Here is a 20,936-nt window from a genome sequence, read left to right as displayed (position 1 = left end):
GAATAATATAATAAAAGATCAGAGAATAGTTGTTGGCAAGTAAAGTTGTTGAAACAAAAGCAGTAGTAGTTCAAATCAGTAGCTTTTTCTATCCCAAGGTTCTTTTCCTGAGGAAAGATACAAGAAACAGTTAGTGGAAGAGAACAGAGGTTGCTTTCCATGCTGCTAATTTCAAAGGAAATATTCGACTTAGCTTCTCAAAATAACGAATTTTTAATTTCACATTTATTACAGACCTGTCATCTATGAACTTATTTATATAACCTCCTTCGATCTACTTATATTTTTGACTGCTACAAAGATTTAGGCTTAATACTGGGTAAGTATTTCTTGATATCTTGTTTTTAATTGGGTCAACCAGCTTTGAGGCTCTGAAGTTTATAAATAAATCCTTTTTCAACCTACTCAATTCATCTCAGTTTACAGAAAGTTTTTATAGCTCAAGAATAGTAAGCATAAAGCAAAAGTCAGGGATCTAGGATTGGCACGTTTCCAGGTGTTTGCTATCTGGATTCTGGTTTACTCATGAAAGTCATAACTGAGTTAAATTCTGACCAGGGATGAGAAAAGTGCAAAGACCTAGAGGTTTGGTCTGGGAAGGGTGGCAGTGCCTGGAATGGGGAATCTGTACAACTTGGTGGGGACGGGGGGACAGGAAGAAGTACAACCAATTTTATCTGCTTCTGAGTTAGCCCTGAATGCTTATCTTCAAGATGGCACAAGAAAAATCCCCTGGGCACTGCGTTTGTGAGGTTAGCAGGGGCTGCTTTTGGGAGGATCTTGCAAGTGGCAATCCCAGGCCTCTGCTTTGTTTGGTTTGCCCCTTCCCAGGCTCCATTTCAATGACCGGCCAAGTCTAACCTGAGTTTCTGACTCTGACTGCTGCAGAGGGTCAGCTTTTGTTGGAGCCTGAAGGTCAGCAGTGCAGATGGCATTGTCAACCCAATCGTGGAGAAGCGGTCTCCCTGGGGCTGCTCGCTGGCTTGAAGCTGTGCTGGGTAGAGGCAGAGTCCTGTGTGAACGAGCGAGGCAGGGGACAGAGGGGGAGAGGAGGATGAGGGGTTACGACGGGTCCTTCCGGCTCCTGGAAAGAAAGGGCCCATGTGGGTGATGAAAGAGGCCACTGTGACCACAGCCAGGCACCTGCCGTCCCCCTCCATGCACGAGGCACTTCTGCCTTTGAGAAATGTCCCTGCTTTGAAGAGTAGTTTATATCCAGCTCTGTCTCAGGAAGCCCAGTGTGGCAGGTCCTTTTGGCAGTTGGCTCATCATGAAAAGAGCCCTTGGCTTGAAACCAGGAAACAAAAGTTCAAGCTCAGGGACTGCCCATTCCTGGCTGTATGACTTTGGGAAAAACACTTAAACTCTGAGACTCAGTGTCCTCATCTGCAAACTTGAGGAAAGAATACTTGTTTCTAAAAGTTTTGATGAAGATCCAATGAAACTGTTTGTGAAAGATTCACATGTAACATACCTAGATAGGAATAAACCCTACTCAAGTCACCCTCTAGTGGGAGAGGGAGAGGGAGCAAGAGTCATAAATTGACTAACTGAAATAACTATTACCTGGGTCCTTTTGTAACATAATGGTATATTACAGGTACCTGCCCTTAATGGTGCATAATAAAAATGACAATAATAGATTATGTTTCACACATACTACATACTCATAGTATGCAAAATATCTCATGCGTTGAATCCTTACAACAACCCTATGAAGATCATAATAGTTTTAAGTGTACCTGTGACAAATTTAGGTTCAGATTGCTTAAGGGGCCTAAGACCACCCAGGTTGTAAGTGGAAGAGCTCCGATTCAAACCCAAGCAATTTGACTTCAGAGCCCATGCTTTAGAATTTAGGATTATTTTTTTAATGAGTTAAGAATAATGGGCCCCCAGCACCATGTAAAAAACTATGCATGGTTTTCAAACTCAGCTTCATCAGGTGTTTTGAGTGTGTTTTTAAAAAATTTATCTTTATTCTTGAAAGTATTACAGATGTCCCCCTTTCCCCCCCACATTGACCCTCTCCACCCCACATGAGTGTTAATTCCATCCTCTGATCCCTAAGAAATTGTTGATATCTTTAACATGGTGTAGCTTAGGGTGGTCTCTCTCCCAGTCCTGTGAGCCTTTTGTATCTTTGTTATCCTGATTCTGGGTTACCTGCTAATCCTCTTTTGTGTCCAAGCTGGTTTGAATAGTCAGTTGAGTTTTCGGTGGTTTACTGAGATAAGACTTGCACAGAGGCCAGACTTCGACTGAGAGTTAGAGTTGATGCTATTTCCAGAGCTCTGGCTCTGCTTTCATGAATCCGCTACCACACAGAATCGTACAGTGATGGAACTGTACCTGCAGCACCAGCTCAAACTGTCCTGTCCTGTTTCTGACAAAACCCAATACCCAGAACCAAAGTTTACCCCACTTACGAATAACACTTGTGAACCCTTAACTGCTCCCCTCCCTGTGGAACCAAAGGACCGGGACGTGACCAGAACCTGGACACTGGAACTCTTTCAGAAGCAAAGGATCCGATGTCTATGAAGATCCAGTGCTAAAGCCCCATAAATCTGCCCCTAACCCTGGATGGGGAAGCAGATTTGAGCTTTGCCTCTTGTCTTCGTGGTGGCTGACCTTGAAATACAAGCCCTTTCTCCCCAGCATTGGCTTCTGTGCACGTAGAAGGGAGGCTCGCAACCCTCCTACCACGCTCTGCCTCCAAGGGCACGCCTGATGAAAAGCTCAGCACACAGAAGAGATCACCTCGGACTAGACAGGCAGCCCCCGGTTCCCTATTTGCCACCTAAAATGTATTTCCTGCCTGGCCGGGCATGGGTCAGCGGCTGAGCATCAACCTAGGACCCAGGAGATCACAGTTCAATTCCTGGTTAAGGCACATGCCCAGGTTGCAGGCTCGATCCCCAGCTGGGGGTGTCCAATGATGACTTTCTCATCATTGATGTTTCTCTCTCTCCTCTCCCTTCTTCTCTCTGAAATCAATAAAGATATATTTTTTAAAAATAAAAATAAAATAAAATAAAATTTGTTTTCTACACAGTTCTCATCGAATACATTTTATGTTCCACGTGCGTTATCGGACAACCCCTGACAGGTACAATATTCTAGAGTTTTACTAGATGATTTATTAACTTTGTATATTACAAAGTTATATAAATGTGATATTTATATAATAGATATTCAAAGTATTAGTAGCACTGTGGTAGGATCCATGAAAGCCTGAATTAGAATACGCTTTAGGTGCTCTCATCAAAGGCTCACTTTTCCTCCTTGGTGCTCCCACGGTGCCCCACCACAGCTGCCCCCGCGCGGCATCTGCCTGTGCACTTGGCTGCCTGTCCTACTGAACTGTGACCTTCGAGACAGGAAGGACAGCGTCTGTTTTGTTCATCACTTTTTCTCCCCAGTATTTCTCACAGTGCCCCATATGCGGTGGTGGTCGATGTGATCTGTTGGATGGATGGATGGATGGATGGATGGATGGATGGATGGATGGAGATTCCCCTGGTTTTCTGGCCTCTCTGAACCTCCAACCAGAGTCTGGTTTCAGCTCCTTTTGCAGGTTTTGTCCTGTGGCTCAGTACGGTATTTGGGGGGAGAAATGTGCAGCTGGGCTTGGTGGGGGTGGCCCTAGAGATTGCTCTGCTCTGTCACAAGTGGCTGACCTGGCACAAAGAGAGATCAGAACCACCAGAAGGCTGTCTTAGGTAAATTCAAATTTAATTTTTGGAACTACACTTTTTATTTTGGCATCGTTTTAGAGTTATGTAGAAGTTGCAAAGGTAGTACAGAGAGTTCCCGCATGTCCCTTACCAGGTTCCCCTATTGTTAGCATCTCACACTGCCAGCATACGGGCAATTTACTAGCTGCACTCCAACATCTGCTTAGATGTAACCAGCAAAACACCCTTTCCTTTGTTCCAAGATCCCATCCGGGAGACCACAATACATTTAGTTGTCACCTCTCCTTAGTCTCTTCTGGTCTGTGACAGTTTCTCAGGCCTTCCTTGTTTTTCATGACACTTTTAAGGAGTACTGGTAAAGTATGTTATAAAATTTCCTTCAATTCGAGTTTGTCTGATGTTTTGCTCACAATTAGACTGGGGAAAAAGTGCCCAGAGGTGGTGCCCTTTTTGTCACATGAAGTCAGGAGGTGCATCATTGGTGATCTTAATCTTCATCACCTGGTTAAGGAGGTGGCTGCCAGATTTCTCTATGGTGCAGTTACAGTTTTTCTCTTTGATTCAATTGTAATGCTTTAGATCAGAATGTAATCTAGCCACTAAATCATCATGCGTGGGCTTGATGGACCCTAGGACAGGAGCCATTTTCAGTGGGGTTTTGTTGCATGTTTATATGCTGATGTTCTGTGACCTTTAGAGCTTATTCCAGTATCTGTGACAGGATGGTCAGTTCACAGGGGAAAGTAGTAGGGGGTGGGGGACCTGGTGAAGTTGAAGAGCAGGTACAGTGAAGAACAGCAAGTGGAAGTGCTGGAAGGGCAGGAGGCCATGACAGAAGATGGTATGGCTGAACTGAGGACTCCTGAGGCAGAGCAGGCCTAGGGTGTGGCAAGTTCCAAGTGTGGCCACAGGAGAGCATGAATGCCAGATAGAAGAGGAGGCCCTTAGAAAGGAGCCAGGCAGCCAACTGGGGCAATAAGTTATTCAAGAAGCCATCCATGTGACATTTCCTAGAGTAATGCTGGGACTCTGAGGGTGTGATTGGGCACCAATTCGGGACAGCAGCAAAGAGGAGTAGGCAGCTTCATATCCAGGTGACATGCACTAAAGAGCAGGTTTTTGTTTTGTTTTCTTTTACAAAACACAAAGCAAAAGCAAGGGGAATGCTAACCCCTCTTCCTGACCTTGAGGTGCAGAGGATGTGGGAGAAGGAGCCGCCTCCACTTGAGTGGGCTTCAGGGAAGCTGTGTTCTTGGGTGGCAGCCAAGGCTGAGTTCAGGCCAGGAGATGGAAGAACATTTAGTGATGATGTAAGGGGGGGGTTCCTGCAAGGAGAGTCCTAGAGGGCAGGGCAGAAATGTTTGGGAAGGAGGCAGGTGAGGCCCTTGGACCCAGGGAGAGAAAGTCCAGATCAGCTTGGGTTCAAGAGGAGAGGATGGTGGTTGGCCACAGGGCTTATATCTTGGGCATGGAACAAGAATTACAGTAATTCACTCATTGATGATTTATTGATTGGCTATTTATTGAGTGTGTTCTCTGTGCCACATGGAGGCTTGACAAAGAGAACACAGACATGAATAACACAAAGTCCCTGCCACGTGGAGCATACCCTCTAGTGGGGCAGATACAGGGCCATGGGGAAGAGCGACGAGGAGTGGCAGCCAGAGCAGGCGGGCCCTTCGAGGTCTTGGTCTGGTCTTTGAACTTTATTTTGAGTATGATGCCAGGCTAATGCCACACTGAGTGCAGAAGTGTCACCATCTGATGTTATGGGACCCACCTGTGGCATGATGAGTTTGGATGGCATAAGGATGTCGATAGTATTACTTCCATCACCACCCAGAAGTCAGGTGATGCCCAGGCTTCCCAGGAGTGGGTTGCATGCAGAAGTGGCTTCTTCACAAAGTGAGTTGGCAGGAGGCAGTGGTGGTCTTTGGCTTCCAAGACTCACAAAGTATGAGAAATAGAAGCAGCTCTGGGGAGAGGACTATGGTTTCTGAAAATGAGCAGCCTCAGGCTGGACAGATTCTCAATGGCAGGGTGCCCGCCCACCGTGGGCCCAGGAGATTTGGTCCCACTGAAAGAGTAACACTCAGCCTCATTGATTGTGGGGTCCACTGGCTACAAAGAAAGGCTGCTGGAGAGAAGCTCTGAAGAGGTGGTTGGAAGGATGTGGGGTTGCCACTGGGGCCTGAGCTCTCTGTCTTCAGGGCACCGTGGTAGAGCTAACCCAGGGCCTGGCACTGTCCGATGACAGGCTCATAACCACAGTCAGAACAGCAGCAACAACTCCAGTGCAGTTTGCAACAGCTTCCCGAGTAAAATCTATCCAAGATCAAAATTTAGAAATTCCGATTCTTCCCTTACTTAACCCTAGTGAAGGAGAATGAGGGGTGGACAGCAATAACAAACGCACGCACCTGCCCACCCCCTTGTACAGGGCAGGTTCCCTTGGATGCAGTGGATCCCCGTTCCCAGCAGAGACTCAAGTCTAGCATCTGTAAGACCAAGGAAAGTAAGAGATGGATAGAAGCTCTTTGGTCACCTGACCCAACATATTCTATTTTGCAAATAAGAAAGGTGGCCTTCAGAGAGGTGAGGTGACCTGACCAAGGAACAGTACCTCCGGGAGGGTGGAGCACCTGTGCTCACAGCGCCATGCGCCATCCTCACTGCCATGTGGAGATCAGCCCATCAGAATGAGAATTCCATGATGATGGATCACCGCCACTGATCTCGTGCCTCAAGTCCTCCACATCCTGGTCGACCCCTCACCGCCCTGCCCCTCAGCCTCTCCTCAAAAGATCACAACCTCAGCCAAACCCACATGGTTTGAGTGGTGCTCAGAGCTTTGGGACCATGAGAAGTACAGGTAGGACTAAAAATTTGCACGGCTCTTCACGGAATAGCTTCAGCATTAGAAAATAACATGCCAAGAGTTACAGTAAAACACTCTGAGGCATAACTGTAAAGAAATAATACAGACTAAGCCACTTTAAAATGGAGTCCGAGCTGCCATTCCAGGGGAACCGCCTCAAAGCTTCCAAATGTTAGAACTGAGCAAAATAAACTTTCAACTGGGCCTAAAGCAGCACTGTGTCCCCAACAACTGTGTGCAAAGAAAACAAGAAAGCAGATATGATGACTACTGGACTGATGACTACCGGACTGAAAATTAAAAACATTGTTTAGAATTAGGGTGCTATGTTCGCTTATCTGCACCAATAGAAATGCCTTCCTTCTATTGATGTAATCATTCCCCTTCCCTTTCTCATAAATACACCTCTCCTTCACCTCCTGATCAGAACACTATTTGGGTGTCCGTGCTTCCCAATAGCAGTTCTTTGGAATCTCAAGTAAATGCTTGTTGCCTCTCACTTTGAAAGGCTTTTTATTTTTAGGTTAACAAATCGGACCTATTAGCACTTACACATGCAAATAAATGTGCTCTTCAAAATACTCTCATTGGCAGCTTAAACATCTCTATTCAGTGATGCTTTCATTGCTCATGACATCTCCGACCCTCCCTTCAAGACGCCAAGAGCAGCGGGAGCTAGGCTTTGAGTTAAAGGCACCTAAGTTAAATCTTATTTCTAAAACATTCTAGCTAGCTGTGTGACTTTGGGTGAGTTACCTAAACTCTCTAAACTTCAGCTTCTTCAATTATAAAATGGACATAAAGTTATATTTACTTTATAAAACTGATGTGAGGATTAAATGAGATAACAAACAAAAGTACCTGTGCTTGGTATATAACAGACCCAGAAATGTTTTTTCCTCCCCCTCTGGGATTGCCCTTAGAAGGTGAAACAATAATTTAAGTAACTTAATGGTGCCAAATCATTATCCTCAGAAGATGAATTATACCTTTGAAAATGGTCAAAAGTTATTAAGATTCAGGTGTGATAAAGAAGACGAGCAGTCAAGCGGACGATGCAGGCTGCGGAGCTGTGCTAATGATTTCCACGAACTGCCCACGGCCGGCCTAAGGAGCTCACAGGCCTGTGTGAGGGGCAATGCCATTGCTGCTGGAATAACAAGCACATGGCTGTACAAGAGGGATGATTTTAGGAAATAATGTGTGTGGGGTTGAAGACCATCTGGAAACTTTGTCCAAAAATAAGTTTTCTGCCTCATATGTTAACCAACAAACCTATAGCACCTCTACGTAGGTCATAAGAACAGACAATTAGACAGTTCCCCACATAATTAGCTATTCTTTACTGACCTGGCATGGTTTTAGCAAACAATTAATAAATTATGTGAATTTCATAATTATGTAGACATTTTCCAACCCCTGGGTTTCAAACCAAAAAGTTATTAATAATTCCCTTTGTTAGAATCTCTAATCAGGTCATTAACTATTACTTTAAATAACATGTAGCCCGTATAGCATCAGGACAAGTCAAACTTATGAACTATTTTTTTCCTCTTGTATACAACAACAAACACCCTACGTAGGAAGTGTAACGCCTTTCTCTTTTGCCTAGAGATCTTCAACTGTGAAATGGAGATATGAGAATCACCTACCTGTTCATAGCATGTGATGAAGATTAAATGAGCCCAGACACTGTACCAGGTGGAGGCTGGCAGCAGCGCAGTGAGTTGCTATTGCTGCTGTTAATCTAACCTGATAGCCACACAGTGATAGCAGGTCGTGGGCTGCAGACAGTTTCCTACACTGCAATCCTCCATTCCCCTTACGATTAAAAGCTGTCCTCCAAAGTAAGCTTTCTGGGTTTTGTTTTATGGTCAGCAAAACTTCACATCATGTAGCATCATAATTACGCCAAGAGATGTATATGTAAAGACAGGCCCCTCCAGTGTGGCCTCAGGCGCGGAGGCCCCGCTGTGGTGAAGCGGGAGTGCATCGCGGCTGGGTCGTGCGAGGTGCTCCTGTGGCTGTGCTGGCAGCCGCTTGCCAAGTTTGAGTTTGACCTTGGGCGTTCCTTTCTGCCTTCTGCAGCCCTTTGCCAATGCATGGGATGAAGATACAATAACACGGGGTTTGGCAGTCACTCCAGGTGCTGAGATCAGAAGGAAACATGGAGGGGGCCCTGGAGCAGCAAGCCTCAGCCTGACTTCCTCTCACTAGTCCTCCTGGGTCCCCAGGGGGCAGCTGGGCTGTGAACCTCCTCTCCCACCCCAACCGCGGTCTTGGTTTAGGGTCACAGCTCTCAGAGAAGAGGGGAAAAAGCAGTGGCACGTGAGGTATGGAGATTCCAAAAGGCTGTGACCTGACAGCGTGTGGTCACAGCACTTGGAGGACACCGGCCTCACTGAGACCCCGTCTCTGAGTGAGAGAGAAGAACCTCAAGAGGACCTACAGTGGCAGTGGGTGGCAAGCTGCCAAAGGCTGGGGGGAGGGCAAATGAAAACGTCCCCGTCCCCCCCCCCCACCGTGGCCAAGCCAGGGATCCTGGAAGCGGGAGGAGATAAGGAAGGCCGCTCCTCTTTCATCTCGGAACAGTCTGAGGAGCAAAACTGGCCCTGTGATTGCATCAGTTTGGGTGTCCTGCCAGGCACACTGAGCAACCTGCTCATCGCCGTCTTCATGCCTCTCTCAAAATAAAGCCACCAAAACCCACAGAAATGGGTAAGAGTCTTTTAAGTACCGAGTAGGCACAGTCAGAGGATGAGTCTTTCACTCAGGATACACACCTGCGGACACCCTTCTCCCACGGCCGCACCCGCCCGGCGCTGAGGGCGCAGCAACGGGCCCCGGCGCCTCCGCCTGCGCAGAGCCGAAACGGCAGAGGGGGACAGGCTTGCACCGAGGCCAGAGTGACATTTAGGACAGAACAGAGTGCTGGGGGAACGTGTACGAGGAGGATTTAATTCCTCATGTATTTTACGTGGAAAAGGAATAATGAATTTAAGTCTGTTCTTTTTTTAAATATATCTTTATTGATTTCAGAGAGGGGAAAGGAGAGGGAGAGAGAGAGAGAAACATCAATGAGAGTCATTGATCGGCTGTCTCCTGCACGCCCCCCACCGGGGATCGAGCCCGCAACCCAGGCATGTGCCCTGACGGGGAATCGAGCCCTGATCGCCTGGATCCCAGGTTGATGCTCAACCGCTGAGCCACACCCGGCCGGGCTCTTTTACTCTCTAAAAGTCCAAACGCAGACCTGTTTGGTCAGCCAGAGGTGTAAGCTTTGCCTGCCCGCCCCTTTCGAGGCTCCCACGCATCTCCAACTGGCCCCTAAAGCCCTTTCAAGTGGGCATGTCATAAACGCTGCACTGAGCTGATCTGGGCACTTTCTTCTATTCCTTGTTATCACTTGTAGTTTTAACTGAATTTCTTTGGTAAAAAACTGGCTAAGATCCTCCATTCAACTGTTTCAACGTCCAGGAAATACCAATTAGCTCCCTCTATTCCATCTCCTCACTGCAAAGACCAGCTGTAACATCTTCAAGGGTTTTCACAGAGAAGTGCGCTGACTCCTTTCCGTCAGTACAACCTGTTGTTAACATGCTCCCGAAATTGTTCAAGCCACTAATGTTAATATGTGATATCCTTATATCTCCTTTCACCCCAAATAGCCCAAAAAACACTTTCCATAATAAGATGATGTTGTCAATGTCACTTATCTAATGTATCACCATCACTTTATTCTGAATCCATAGGAGAGCATAGACTGAGCTATTGAGCCAACTGAAGTGAATGTCCCACAGGGTCTACCTGACTTAGAACTAGAACATCCAAGAAAATTTAGAGTTGGAAAGTAATATTGAGATTATTACTTCATCTTTATTATTTGACAAAAGAGAAAATGGAGGCCCAAGGAAGTTGAGTCACTTAGCCAGAGTCACCTGGCTGGTAAGGACTAGTAGCACCTGAGGACTGGTTGTGCCCAGCACAGTGCCAGTAGTGGCACCATGCAGTACCATGCAAAGCATATGTTTTGAATAGATGAGTGATAATTGCTAAAGGTGTGTGAGACACTCCTTTAGGACCTCTGCATGCATTAACCCATTTATTTCTTACAGCAAGCCAGGGAGGTAGATACTATTAGTATCTATAATCTACTGAGGCACACAGAAGTTAAAAAATTTGCCTAAGATAGCACAGGTACAAAAAGACAAAGACAAGATTTAAACCCAGGCCTTGTGACTGAGTCTATGATCTTTTTTTAATTTTTTTATTCTTGTATGTGCCCTGACTGGGGATTGAACCCACAACCTTGGCATATTGGGATGATGTTCTAACCAACTGAGCTACTTGGCCAGGGCTGAGTCTGTGATCTTAAACTGTGCTCTCCCAATGATAAAGCAATGGATACATAACAGCATATATAACCCTGGAGGAGAAGAGGCCTGGGGGAACAGTTTAAGAACAAAAACAAAATAGACATTAGGCGTCATACAAATGTATATTATTACCACAAACATATTTGCTTTATACTATATACATATAAACCACAGTCTGATACCCCTTCAGACCACTAGAGAATGTAGGTTTGCTGATTCGAACCTCAGACGGAGACTATGCAAAATAAGAGGGCACAACATTTGCTTGCTTGGCATATATATTTTCAATTATAGCAAATGGAATTATGCTGTTCATAAAAATTTTAATTATAAACATAAAATCATAGTCATAATAACCACCTTCTGAAAGGTAGCTAGCTAAATCTACTTATTTTTTAAATGCCAGAGAGCACAGTTTCACAAGACGTTAGTGCTATCATTGCACAATTTGTCAGTATTGTGGTTCTTGCACTATCACACTAACTTAGAAAGTGAGCTCTGGGTGTGCGGGTATTTCTCTCTCACCACTGACACTTGGTGGTTATTCCTTGGAACCTCCTACTTAAAGATTCACTTGGATAGAGCTAATTTTGCTAAATTTGACATTTGTCTAGCCAAGATTATTGCAAATGGATTTGAAGTTCTCTTTAAATCCCTCCTGAACAATTTCCCCTCCCTTCCTGGCTAAATGAGCTGGTGGCTGCACCCCAGGGCAGCGGAGAGGGGGGACTGGAAGACTAGGCTTTCCCGTGCTGGAAGTGTGCAGGAGGGGTCTGTCAGATTGTCCTTGAAAGGATGACTCTCCGTGGGCTTCGTTTCACCCTCCGCCACATCCCCCCCCATCCTCCGCAAGACAGTCCCCTCCCCGCTCCCCCAGCGAGCTCCTATTATGCAGATCTCGGCAGGAGCCTCCAGCCCTAGACACAGAGGGTAAGCCGGTGACTTGCTAGTTCATTTTCAAAGCTGTCTACACCTTAGCATATAAAGAATCCACAGTGACTCTTCCTTTGTTGATTCATCTATGTTTGAAAAATCCTTGTAAATGCCCATTCCATGGCACGCATAATAATCCATTCCTGAAAATGTTACAGTTCCCAGTCGGGTTGCAAACAGCCATCAGGAAAACGAAGGGATTGTTTTGATGTCACTTAAAATTCTTGCCTGAGGCTTGATGGAGGAATCGCCAGCCCTTAAATATTATAAACACGAAACCAAAGCACCACCTGCCTCACCTCAGCAGGGCTCAGGAGCACCCAGAGATGACAAAGCCCGCAGGGGCAGCGACAACAGGGAGGAGCCCAGGGTTCTCGGAAACCTCAGCCCTGCAGCTGCCCTCTCCCAGGACATCTAGTGGCTGCAGAGAAAAGCACGGTCCTGAACTCGCCACCCCCGGGCAGGGCAGGGCAGGTTTAGGAGGGCTCTGGCTAGCTGACCCTCCTCCGTTCAGGGTCCGACGGCGGAGGCCAGGTTAGCAGGCGTGGCCAGCTCCAGATCCCTGCTGGGTGGCGTTCGTGCTCATTCCCCGCAGGTCATTCCACCTGGGTACTAACACGCAGGGCCTCCGTGCCACCGCAAGTGGTTCAACGGTAGTTCCCGTGGATTTACATATAAAGGCAGTGATTTTCCAAATTCTCTCATTTACCCTTTATCGATTGTGGCACTGCTTTATTAAAAGAAAAAAGAATTAAAACTCACATCCCAGCCAAAAAGAAAAGCAGGTCAAAACAGGCTGAGAGGAAACAGCGTATTGGGAAGTGTGCTGGCTCCGAAACTCCAGGCAAATGTAACTCACACAAGACCTTATCTGCATTTTATTGTCATAAAATATTCTTGCTCCTCAAACACCACGTGTTCTATATCTCAAATAAAAATATCACAGAGGTAAATAACTATGCGATGCAGGTATGAATAGGTCCCATACACTTAAAGCAGTTTGGTAAATGAGACTTTCTAATTTTAGCCTTAAGAGCAACAGAGGAGAGAAAAACTTCAAAAGAATTAGTAATCAGAGCTGTTACACAAGGTAGAGGGGAAAAATCAGAAGCCAAGGTTCCTAGTCCCAAAATATCCCTACAGGAAGCTCAATGAAACAATTTTCCACGGAAAACAGGAGACACATCTTATAAATAATACACTGGGCAGGGCTGTGATTGAGACAAGGAGCCTATGGAGGAAGGAGGGAAGTGCTAATAAAGCCAACCCTGTGCTGCTGGCCTGCCCCCAGCCATAGGAAAGTTGTGGGGTCTAAGGCCAAGACATTAAATATTTATATTCTTCTTATAAAATGTGCTTTTTATAGAGAAATTTAGTCATAGTCTACAGTCCAGAGTTCCTTAAAGTAAGAGCCTTTTATACTTTCCATCTGTCCTCGACAAACTGGTTATCATTTGGAAATAGGGGAGTCAGGCAGAGATGCTGTGGTGGAGATTTCTAGCAACCTGCCTGGGACATTTATTTCTCATATAATGGAATAAAAATAAAAATAAAAACAAGCACAAAACAACAACAAATATATATGTGTGTGTGTGTGTGTGTGTGTGTGTGTGTGTGTGTGTGTGTGTGTGTTTTAAAATTTAAAATCAGGTCACAGGTCTATATACCCGAATGTAAGTGCTCGCCCATTCTAAATTTAAAAATAAAATCATGGGTGGTGGGCATACTATGCCATATACAGATCATGTATACCTGAAACCTATGTGACCTTATGAACCAATATCAACCCAATAAATTTAATTTTGATAAAATTAAAGTTTTTTAATATCAAAAAAATAAACATAAGATCAATTGTTAGTGATAATCAAGAAACAAAAACTTTAAGATCAAACTGTGTCACTGAGACCCCAAGATCCTTTAGAATCCTGCTTCACTCTCGCATTTTTCCATGTGGGAATGCATGAAGAGCAGAGACCTGAGGAGCCCTGAATGCCCAACATCAATGAGTGTGAAAAAGCAAGCTGTGCCTACAGCCCTACTAATTCCCCAACGATCAGGAAGTGTCAGGTCCTACATAAGAGAGGAGACAACTGATGAAGACCACGTGAAAAATGGAAAAGCTGGGGACAGGACATCTGAACCTGGGTAGGAGATAGGTGAGAGGTGCATGGTATAGACTGGGAGATCCGTGGGAACATCAGGGGAACACCCGGGGCCTCATGCCTGCTGCCACCTTGTCTGTCCCCCTCACAACCCTCCCCAGCCCTCCTCCTGGTCCTGGGGAACCCAACCTGATCAGGCTCTCTCGCCCATGAATTTGATAGTGCTGCCCCTCTGCCTCCAATCCCTACCCACATCACCCACCTGCCCTGAAATCACCCACTTCTCTTAAGACTCACCTCAAGATAAAGGAACCCAAACAAAACAAGCAAACCACAGGGAAGAGAACAAGAGAAGAAAGGAACAGAGGAGAACTACAAAAACAACCAAAAAATTTTGACAAAATGGCAATAAGTACATACATATCAATAATTATTTTTAATGTAAATGGATTAAATGCTCCAGTAAAAAGACATAGGATGGCTGAATGGATTTAAAAACATGACTTATCTACATGCTGCTTATAAGAAACTCACTTGAAATTAAAAGACACACACAGACTGAAAGTGAAGGGAAGGAAAATGATATTCCAGGCAAATAGAAACAAAAAGAAAGCTGGAGTAGCAATACTCATATCAGACAACACAGACTTTAAAACAAAAATTGTAAAAAAAATAAAGGACATTACATAGTTATATGGGGTCCCTCCAAAAAGGGGATGTAATAATCATAAATACCTACACACCCAACAAAGGAACAGCTAATTATATAAAGTGATACTAATGGGCATAAAAGCATATTTTAATGGTAATAAAATAAGAGTAAGGGATTTTAACAGCCCACTCACATCAATGAATAAATCATCCAGACAGAAAATTAGTAAGGAAACAATGGTCTTAAATGTCACATTAAACCAGATTGACTTAATAGACAGTTACAGAACATTTTATCCAAAAACTGCAGAATACACATTTATTTTACATGCACATAGAACATTCTCCAGAATAGATCATATACTAGGTCTCAAAACAAGCCTGAATAAATTCAAGATTAAAATCAGATTGAGCACCTTTTCCTACCACAATGGCATGAAACCAGCAATCAACTACAAAAAGAAAACCGGAAAAACACACAAATGCATGAAGACTAAACCACCAATAATAGATCAAAGAGAAAATAAAAAATCACCTTGAGACAAATGAAAGTGAAAACACAACTTTTCAAAATTTATGAAGTACAGCAAAAGCAGTTCTAAGAGAAAACCTACCTACCTCAACAAATAAAAAACAAAATCCCAAATAAACATTCTAACTCTATGCGCAAAGGAACTAGAAAAAGAAGAAAAATACAAAACCCAAAGTTAACAGAAAGAAGAACATAATTAAGATCAGAGTCAATTCTGGTCAAGGGCACGTACCTTGGTGCAGACTCCATCCCCAGCCCTGGTTGGGGTACATGCAGGAGGCAACCAATCAACATGTCTCTCTCACATTGATGTTTCTCTCTCTGTCTCTCCCTTCTCTTTCCCAGAAAAGCAATGGAAAAAATGTCCTCTGATGAGGATTAAAAAAAAAGATCAGAGTGGAAATAAACAAAATAGAAAATTTAAAAATAATAGAAAAGATCAATGAAACTAAGAGCTGGTTCTTTGAAAAGATAAACAATCAAACCTTTAGCCAAACCCATCAAGGAAAAAGAAAGAACCCAAATAAATAAAATCATAAGTGAAAGAGAAGTTACAATCCACACACAGAAATACAAAGACTCATTAAAGAATACTATAGCCCAGCTGGGTGTGGCTCAGCGGTTGAGCATTGACCTAGGATCCAGGAGATCATGGTTTGATTCCCGGTCAGGGCTCATGCCCAGGTTGTGGGCTTGATCCCCAGTAGGGGGGCATGCAGGAGGCAGCTGATCAGTGATGACTCATCATTGATGTTTCTATCTCTCTGTCTCCCTCTCCCTTCCTTTCTCTGAAATCAATAAAGGTATACTTAAAAAAAAAAAAAAAAATACTATGAACAATTATATGCCAAAAAATTTTGACAATTTAGAAGAAATGGATAAATTCCTAGAAACATATAACCTTCCATGACTGAACCAGGAAGAAACAGAAAAAATTAAACAGACTAATAACTAGCAATGAAATTGAAGCAATAATAAATAAAAAAACTCCCAACACACAGAAGTCCATAACCAGATAGTTTCACAGGTGAATTCTACCTAAAGAAGAATTAATACCAATACTTCTTAAACTATTTCAAAAAATTGAAGAGGAAGGAAAACTTCCAAACTCATTTTATAAGACCAGCATTACCCTGATACCAAAACAAAAAGCAACAACATTAAAACAAAAGAAAATAGCAGGCCAATATCCTTGATGAACACAGATGCAAAATTTTTCAACAAAATATTAGCAAACCAGGTTCAACAATACATTAAAAGGATTATACATCATGAACAAGTGGGTTTTATTCAGGAATGCAAGGACAGCTCAACATCTGTAAATCAATCAATGTGATACATCACAGTAACAAAATAAAGGATAAGAATCATATGATCATATCAAGAAATGATGAAAAAACATTTGATAAAACTCAACATACTTTTATGATAAAAATTCTCAATAAAGTGGGTATAGGAGACACATACCTCAACATAATAAAGGCTTTTTATGACAAACCTACAGTTAATACCATAATAAACTTTTCCTCTAAGATCAGGAACAAGACAAGAATGCCCACAATCACCATTTTATTCAACATATTAGAAGTCCTAGTCACAGCAATCAGATAAGAAAAAGAAAACAATCACACAACTGCATCAAAATGCATAAAATGCCTACGAATAAATTTAACCGAAGAGGTGAAAGAACTGTATTCTGAAAATTTAAGACATTAAAGAAATTAAATAGAATACAAATAAATGAAAATATATACCTTGCTCATGCATTGAAAGTATTAATATTTTTAAATGTCCTTACTACCTAAAGCAATATACAGATTCAATGCAATCCTTATTAAAATACCAATGGTATTTTCCTCAGAACTACGAAAACTAACCCTAAAATTTATGTGGAACCACAAAAGACCTTGAATAGCCAAAGAAAACTTGAGAAAGAGCAAAGTGGTAGTATCACACTCCCCAATTTCAAACTATACTACAAAACTATAATAATCAAAACAGAATGGTACTGGCATAAAAACAGATCTATAGATCAGGGAATAGAATAGAGGACCCAGAAATAAATCCTCACTTATATGGTCAATTAATCTATGACAAAGGAGTCATGGATATACAATGGGGTAAAGACTGTCTCTTCTATAGGGTGTCCCCCAAAAATGTATACACACACTGAATAATTATAAAGACAGCATTTATTAAAATACATTTCATTTTCAAAATTGAGCTATCAGCTGTTAAAGTGTGTGTACATTTTTTGGAACACCCTATATAAGTGGTGTTGGGAAAATTGAACAGATACATGCAAAAAAAATAAATAATAATAATTGGATCACTTTTTTACACCGTATAAAAAATAAACTCAAAATAAATTAAAGACTTAAATATAAGATCTGAAAACATGAAACTCCTAGAAGAAAGCATAGGCAGTAAATGCTTTGACATTTGTCTTAGTAATATCTTTTTGAATATGTCTCTTCAGGCAAACACGACAAAAGCAAAAATAAACAAATGGGACTATATCAAACTAAAAGTTTTTGCACAGCGGAAGAAACCATTAACAAAACGAAAAGACAACCCACTGAATGAATGAAGATATTTGCCAACGATGCATCCAACAAAGGGTGAATATCCAGAATATACAAGGAACTCAACAACTTCATACCCCCCCCAAAAAAAGTACAATCCAATTAAAAAGGGAGCAGAGGACCTGAATAGTTATTTCTCCAAAGAAGACATACAAATGGCCAACAGACATATGAAAAGATGCTCAACATCACCAATCATCAGGGAAATGCAAATTAAAACTACAATGAGATATCACTTCACACTTGTCAGAATGGCTGTTATCAACAAATCAACAAATAACAAATGCTAGCAAGAATATGGAAAAAAGGGGACCCTTGTACACTCTTGGTGGGATTGTAAATTGGTGCTTCCACTATGGAAAACAGTATGAAGATTCCTTCAAAAATTAAAAATAGAGCTGCTATGCAACCCATCAATTCCACTTCTGGGTTTTTATCTGAAGAAAACAAAAATATTAATTTAAAAAGATATACGCCCTCCTATATTCATCTTGCAGCATTATTTACAATAGCCAAGATGCTGAAGCTACCTAGGTGTCCATCAATAGATGAATGGATAAAGAAGATGTGGTGTATATGTACAATGAAATATTACTCAGCAATAAAAAAGAATGAAATCTTGCCATTTGTGACAACATGGAATCAAACTAGAGGACATTACGCTAAGTGAAATAAGTCAGAGAAAGGCAAACACTGTATGATTTCACTTATATGTGGAATCTAAAAACAAAAATCCAAAACAGAAACAGACCCATAGATATAGAGAACAAGCTGATGTTTGCCAAAGGTGAAGGGGTTGAGGGACAGGAAAAACATTCATCTCAGATGGTCTCGTCTGTGGAGTCTCTTCCTAGCCTCCCTTGCCCATAAACCACTCTGACAGGGACCATTCTCCCCTCTGGGCTCTACTATTCTCCACCAGTGGACAGAGTATTTCTTTATCTGCTTCTCTCTACTGACCATCCCACTGCGTTTAACCACCCCTCACATTCCTGGTTGTGCATGTGTAAATCCAAGTGCCCCCCAGAGTTCCATGCCTGGGCATCTTCCAAGAGCCCCTGAGTAGGAGGCCTGTGGACCTGGGGCAACCCTGTCAGTTGCACCTGGTAAAGCTGGTCATAACCTGCACAGGTAAGTAGCCTATAACTGAAATGGGACAGATGCAAACTGGAATGCAGGGGGGTGGGGAAGCGTGACAGGTGTCAGCATGGTCACTGGGCAGAGCTGGAGCAGGGGGTGGGCAGGAACTGCAAGGACGAACAACGTCTGGCCTCTGGGGGAGTTTTATAAGGTCATTCACCTAAAATGTCAAGACAAAGATTGGCTGTCCTGATAACTGAGGCACAAGCTGTCCACCATAATTAGAAGGCATGTTCTGCAGTTTACATCCTTAAGGCAGATCATGAGACCCTGCAACAAAGTATGTGCTGTGTGAAGAGAGGAAAAGGGAGCTAGAATCTCTGAGAAGCTCAGGAGGTCAGCACTGAAGTGTTTGCTTAGAGGTCATGTTCTCTATCCCTTTCATATATGTTAAGGAAATACAGAAAGGAGGCCTTCCCAAGGCTACCTGACTAGTAAGTGTGTCTTTAGTATTCTGGTTAGCATCATAGCAGATGACGTCTACACTGTCTACACTGTCTAAATTGCACCACAGTAACTGGGTCTAGAACACAGTTAACTCACAGCACACTCACGATGGGAAAAAACCCTCAAGCAACACAACTTAGATGTTTTAGTACAAAAGTAAAAGAAGCACATTTCTGAGAAATGGGAGTCCCCCTGGGATATTACTGCAGCACCAGTCCAGGAGGTTCCCCCCTGGATTTTGTACCTGAGTGTTATACAAACTACCCCGCTTGCCAGGCATGGGCATCACACGGGCTGTTGCCCACAGAGCCGTGCCAACGCAGGCGCAGACCAGCAACCGCCAGCCAAGATCATCAGCATTACGCAGGATCCTTCATCTGGAGCTGGACAAGGGCGAGGCTTATGTAACACTAGGGAAGTACATTACCGTCCTTGCATTTGAACTTCTGGCTGAGACTCAGCACAGAAAACCACTTCATGGCTTGTGGACTCTTGCCCAAGGCTGAGACCCAGCTGCTGCCAGTCCGCGTCCCGGGGCCGCTCTGACTAGACGGCACCCTGAGCTTCCCGTCCCCCTGCCCCAGGTGTCGCCCCGAGTGATGGTACACGGTCTGAGTCAGCCTCGGATCCAATAGAACATAAGGCATCTCAACTATTCTGCATGTGTATGTTTTGTTCTGGATTTACTCATTTGCTTGTTTACTTATTTTTTTATATTCAACATTCTCTTCTTATAACAGGGATGTTTGGTTTCTTAGGAGGACTGGTTGAGCAGGTAAATTTAGCTCTAAGAAACTGACCAGTCTACTTTATCAGATTTCAAGGAACCAGAGCACATGGAAGATTTTAGTCTCCTGTTACCAACTAAGATCAGCTTTATATCTGTTTTCGAATATTGACTATATACAAATAACCTCACAATAGTTTCTCATAAATTCAAGGTTAATATCAATCTATGACTTCTACAGATGATTCAGAAAGAGTCTCAAAGTGTCTGCAATGAAAATAATCAGACTTACCTCTTCTTGGCTTGTAAAGGTCCCTGCAGGCGACTAGGTTGTCTCCACTGTAAAGGGACATTTTGGGTACTTTCTTCAGAATATCTACACCTGTGGTGCAAAGGCCTCTGTGACAAACAGAACCCCCACTCTTCCTTTAAGTGTACATCAGTTTTGTGTCTTTAGTATTCTGAAGTTAGCATGAGAGCAGAGGTATGTAGGTAATCTATATTGTTTAAATTGCAACACAATAATATTACATTCTTATTTATTCTTATTTATATATATATTTATTTATTTTTGTTACTCCTCACCTGAGTATATTTTTTCCATTGATTTTTTTTGGGGGGGGGGAGAGAGACATCGATGTGAGAGAGACACATTGATTGGTTGCCTCCTACATGAGCCCCGACCAAGGCCCGGGATCAACCTGCAACCCAGGTATGTGCCTTTTACGAGGAATTGAACCTGCAACCCTTTGGTGTGCAGGCCGATGCTCTAACCACTGAGCACACCGGCCAGGGCAATATTACATTTTAAAAACTTACCATGATCATTTATACCATCTTAGGTATTATTATTACTGATGCCGC

Source organism: Miniopterus natalensis, chromosome 2, assembly GCF_054644295.1.
Source record: "Miniopterus natalensis isolate mMinNat1 chromosome 2, mMinNat1.hap1, whole genome shotgun sequence".
Taxonomy (NCBI): domain Eukaryota; kingdom Metazoa; phylum Chordata; class Mammalia; order Chiroptera; family Miniopteridae; genus Miniopterus; species Miniopterus natalensis.
This window is presented reverse-complemented; position numbering follows the sequence as displayed.